This window comes from Populus nigra, chromosome 5, assembly GCF_951802175.1.
Source record: "Populus nigra chromosome 5, ddPopNigr1.1, whole genome shotgun sequence".
In the NCBI taxonomy this organism is placed as follows: Eukaryota; Viridiplantae; Streptophyta; class Magnoliopsida; order Malpighiales; family Salicaceae; genus Populus; species Populus nigra.
In genome coordinates, this window is record NC_084856.1 from 2,568,392 (window position 1) to 2,574,675 (window position 6,284).

The window sequence follows — 6,284 nt, forward strand, 5'->3', positions numbered from 1 at the left end:
AGCTAACTATGTTCTGATGAATTCCTCGGCGAAAGCAGCCTCGTGTTTCTGATATGGACTTATCACACACATAGGTATTTCAAATCTTTTTTTCATCTAAAGAGTCTTTTTGAGTTTTTTTTTTAAATTAAAAAAATATTTTTATGAAAAAAATAAATTATATTGATATACCCAATTATTCATGGATTAACTTAAGTATATTTTGTATTTGAAACTATATCATAATAATATTATTTTAATTTTTAAAAATTATTTTTGATATAAATACATAAAATAATCCAAAAATATTAAAAAACCTACTGTAAAGCAAAAAAGTAACAATTTTTTTAAAAAAACACGGCTAAAACGTGCTTTTAAAAACCCCCAGCGGCTTAAAACCACGATAACAGCTGTAAAGTGTAAACTGAGGAACTCTTTATCTTACATTGGGCCTCGATATCTCGTGGGCCTTATTCTTTTATCTTAGCCTGTAGCCTTTTCAGCCGAGGTGCAGGCCCAGCAGCAACCTAAAATCCCACGACTCATTCTCTCTTCAAAACAAATACTTCCATGTTATAAGAAAATAAAATAAAATAAAAGGCAAAATTTTGCTTAAAGACTTGTTCTTCGTGTTCCCAGTCACATTACTTGATGAGCATGTATACAAGTGTTATTTTTTTACTTTACATGTATACGAGATAACATAAAATCAAGGGTATTATTTGTTTTTTATATTTAAGAGAGTACTAGTAGTTAGTCTTATGGCTAAAATGATGATTTAATGAAGTTTTTCATTATATTTTGATGATAACATAAACATTAAATATTGATATCATTAATTAAGTAGTATGTTATATGTCAATGATAAAACATTGATTTGATATAGTTTTGATGAATGCATGCACATGTTCATGCATATAAATATGTTATATCATGGTTTATGCCATAAAGTTTTTAAATACCATGCTATGATGCTTAATTGATTTAATAGGTCATGTCAATATACTATATTAAACATATTTGTGTGCCACATGCATTAATTTCATTTTAATTGTTAAGTAAAACACTACACACACACAGAGCATAAATTGTATATACTTTTACAATGATTCAAATAGATTTACAACATCTATGAAATCATTAAACAAACTGTTTCTTAAAACAATTGGTTTGTTTCTAGAAAATTTCCATAAACTCTTAGGGTTCTTCGAAATAGTCTGACTGATTCTAAAAGGATTTGACCAATTCTAAAAACAGTTTCACCGATTCTCTAACAATAAAAAAACTATGTTTAACGACTAGTTTTATTTTTAAGCTTATAAATAACCTTTCCCTTGGCAAAAAAAAATGTGGAACTCTTAAAGTAAGAATCTAAGTATACTTTTTTTAAAAAACAACTTATAATACTCTTGTTTCACTTGTAATCATAAAAGACAAGGTTAGGTATAAATTGACAAAAATCATCCCAAATAGTTTAATTGTTATTCCAATCAACTTTACCAAAAGAGTATATAGTGGAAAGTGTAAGTAAAACTTTAAATTCTTGTAAAAGGCTCTTAGAGGATAAATTGAGAGAGGTTTAATACTTGTTCTTTAAGAAGTATAAGTGAAATTTTTTTTAATCTTTAACCTACAAAAAGATTAGGGATACAATTTGATTCTAAGCCCGTAAAAAGATCGTGTAACGGTTTGTTCTCATCTGCTAAGAAAACCAGTGTGTGGTAATGGAACTCTTGAATGTAAGTTCAAGAAAAGGAGTAGATGATTTATTGGACCTCTATAAAATTTGGTGCATTCTCTCTAAACTCTAACTTTTTAATTATCACATTTATATTGATTTAGCTCCCGTATTAGATTGAATGTTTAGAAATACACATCATTCTATAAAAAGTTTTAAAATTATAATTTTACTTTACATATCTAATTCATCCTTCTTCTCATGTTCACCTAGACTATATTTTCAGGGTGTTTATTTTTTATTTGACATATACGCAAGATAACATCAAATGGAGGGCATTATTTTTTTTTTATTATTATTTAAAGGGGTGCTAGTGCACTGTATATATATAAAAAAAAAGCCACAAGAAATGATTTTGGAAGTGGATAGCACTTAAAGCTTGCCTCCGACTAGCGTTTGTTTGATGGCTATATTTTCCTACTAATGTCGTGGACTGCTTCATTTTGATTCAGAAAAAGGCCAAGAAGAAGGAATAAACTAATGGAAAAAAAGATTATTGGACATAATAGTGGGTAGCTACTACCCTACTTTATGCAGTCTATTGAGTGACTCAGGCCACTAAGCCCACCTTATCTTCCAAGTGTACTAATTGGATTAAGCAACTAATCTTACCCGACTTACTTGAGGCTCCAAATCGTTCTCTAATATTTGTTTTTTTTTTTGAAGAAAAAAAAATAAAAAAAAATTAGTGTGCCTCTTCCCCATGGTGGGTAGAAAGCTCTTCTATGGGTGGCGTCATTTTGATATCAAAACAAGACTATTATCCTTCTATTAAATAAGATTATTGCATACAATATTTAATTTGAAATTTTTTTATTAAATTTCTTTGATTCTGAAATAAACTTAGAGACCAACTTCAACAAATTAAAAATTCAAGAAATAAAAGAAGAGACAATGAAAGTCCCAAAAAATTAGAAAATCCAGAAATAAAAAGCAAAAAAAAATAACGAAATTAGATTAAATAATATCTTTTAAGTCTAAATTAAAGGTTTTTTGGACTTTATCTAGCTATAGTAAGTTAGTCTTTTTATAAAACTAGGCTTTTAAAATATTTTATTAAAGTTTAAAAACAATCAATAAGTAATCAGATCGATCTATTTCGTTAGGCTGATTATATTCTACACAAACTAGATGTTTTTTTTTTTTTTTTTGGATTTAGCCTAGTTCCATCTTTCCATGAATATGGCATGCAGGCATGATTCCTTGAAACAACTTTGAGCTTTGGATTTTTCCTGACAACTTTATCACTCAAGATCATGGCCTGATTCGGCCAATAACTTGAATAGATTGCATTGATTTCATGATCTTAACATTCACTCAAAGATGAACCTTTTTAACGACAAGAACACACAAGGGCTTGGACTGGTATTGCCCCATTAATTACGATGATCACATCACATGAAACAAAAGTTGAACAAGTAGAAGACGACAGGCTACATAGCTTCTGGCTTATACCTCCGGTTCCATGTACTTAATCTAGAAAAGGCCGATGGCTTTTTACCCCAAGTCAGAACCGTTGAAACGTAGTCAATGATGTTAATGGCTTGCAGCCAAGGAACCATCTGTGATTCTCGATCACATACGCACATCTTTCTTAATCTTTTCACTAACTAAGATAATTTGCATAATATTTGCCTGAGGAATTCAATTCTATCAGACTAATCATGAACCTGCATATATTTTATAGAAGCAGTGGTGAAAGGGGCTTTGCTGGCTAGAATCCCTTTTGGTGCTAATGATCATTAGATTCCCTCCATTAGATTTCTTGGGGCCACTGTTAGTCAGTCAGTAATGAACTGGGTTAAGAAGGGGTGGCGCAAAAAATTGAATCCGCCATAGTTGAGGGCAAGTTGACTCTTGGTGAAAGGTTGCAACTTTTCTTCTTTACAATCCTTGTTTCCTAACAAGGAAGGACTAGTTTATTCAGGTAATGGCCACTAGTGTCACATATGCATCATATGCAGGAACAATGTACTTGAAAATGGGTCTTCCATTTTCACGCCCGACTATATTGACTGGGAGATCATGCAAAGTGAGAAAGATATCAACCCCGCACTCATGAGTTCGAAGACCAGCGAGTCACCCTCCTGGATTACATGTTAGTGAAAAGCTAAGCTACAAGATCTACTTGGGATGATTTGGTTCCCAATCCTCCTCTGATAGAGAGTAGAGAAAGAAAAGAAAGGAAAAGGATGGGATGGTAGAAATGATAAAAAGGTGACCTCGCAGTTCAAATGCAAAATGGAAGAAACAACTAATTAAAACCTGCAACGCCATTAATTGCTCACCTCCATTATTTGCACCATTACATAATATTTACCTCATTTGGGAATGAGACCATGTAGTGGGCTGGCCTTTTTTTTTTTTTAAATTAATGTTGGTGTTCGAGCTATCTTTTATGCATCTCGACTAATTTCACGAGCTCTAAAATTAACGACTATGTAAGCCTCCAATGACCCTGAGGGGACTCGAGCTCGTGACCATTGAGAAGCAAACCCAAGACCTAACCAGTTGAATCACCCCTCAGGGTTGTGGGCTGACTTTACTTAATAGGTTGTTTGGGGAACACAATGCAAACCGTGTTATGTCAAATTTTATTTATTTTTTGTTAATTTTTTAATATTTTTATATTGTTTTGATGTGCTGATATTAAGAATAATTTTTTAAAAAATAAAAAAAATATTATTTTAATATATTTATAAGTGAAGAGCACTTTGAACTACAAACACTACTATAATTCCAAATAAATCCTTAGTAGGAAATTCGTCAAAACACATTATAAGAAGTGGTTGTTTTTGCGGTTCAACCCGCTTCTCATATTGTTTTTTTATTTGAATTGATGTTTTTTAAGTGAGTTTTTTTATATAAATTTCATGTTTTAATATTAATTTTTTAAAAAAATATAAAAAAACAATATTTTTACATGTTTTTTAATGAAAAATGCTTTTATAAAAATATTACAAAAACACACACCAGTAAATAAGGTTGAATCATTCTTGTTTGTCCTTTAGTATTCATGATCCCACTCATTTCTTTACTGTTCTATATACATGGGAAAATGACATATCATTTTGCATCACTATAAAACTCAGCTTATTCATGGAGAATTCCAGTTTACTTTATTCCATAAGCATCTTCGAGTGAAAAAGAAAAAAAGAAAAAGAAAGCCTACGCAGCTCCAGTGAAAAATTATGAACTGTTCAAAGCATTTCATGAATCTTTTCGCTGTCAAATTAAGAAAGACAATGGTCAAAAATTTACATCATGATTTAGATAAGTTGCAGAATTGACCCAGATGGAGTTTCTTAGGAAAGAAAGAGATGAGTGGTGAACAGACAGTCTTCTTTGAATCTCTGCTGGACATTTCGAACCAAGTTGTTCATAGGCCATTATTATTCATGTTGAACCCAAAAGATTACGAATTCACAACTTTAATTTATTCCACGCAAAAAAAATCAATTTAATGAATTCAATTAATATTAGAAATTAATTTAAAAAAATATTAATTTAATTTTTACAGTATCAAACGGTCATTTACTTTGATAAAAAGGAGAAAAAAAATCAAAATGTAATCTAAACAGTGGCAAGGGAGAGAATAAAGTATGACAAATGACAAGTAACCATACAAGATAGAGATGCACACAGTAGAGTAAAAACATGATTATGCCTAATAAACTTGCTAGTGAAATAGGGTGAACTATCTTGATATGCTTCCGACAAATAAAATCTTTAAGATCAAAGTAAGAACAACGGTAGGTGATTGTTTTGGATTATTGATCATGGGATGATTTTTTATTTTTTTGTATTTTTGCTGTTCATGATCAACAAATATATGGCCCCCAGCTCCAATCCCTAATAACTAGAACGACGTGAAAAAAGAAATAAATAAATAATAGAAAATGATTAGAAATCAATGGCAATAATAATCACTCATAGATCCCACTGTTAGAACACAAAATCATGGGATTCGGACAATGATGTTGAGCTGGTATGGCGCAAGAAACATTATTTCATGAATATGTCATGAGATCATTATAAACAATTAAAATCACAATGGAGCCGCCTGGACAAAATTGGATGAATGCTTCTTCTTTTTTTTTTCCTTTTTTTTCCCTATAGATTGCTGGGGTTGATTTAGTCAAAGATTTAATAAATCGTGAATTTGTATAGTTTTTTTATATTTCACTGTGAAAAACTACCATATATTTTTATTAAACCCGACTTGGTCTCGCGGATTGATCTAGAATTTGCCTGACTCATCCTTAATCCCAGCTTAATGTTAAAGGAATCAACTCATTCTTTTTTTTTTCCTTTTTTTTTCCCTATAAATTGCTGGGGTTGATTTAGTCAAAGATTTAATAAATCGTGAATTTGTATAGTTTTTTCATATTTCATTGTGAAAAACTACCATATATTTTTATTAAACCCGACTTGGTCTCGCGGATTGATCTAGAATTTGCCTGACTCATCCTTAATCCCAGCTTAATGTTAAAGGAATCAACCCAACTTGGTCTCGCGGATTATCTAAGATTCAACCGACTCGTTTTTAACCCCAACCTGATATTAA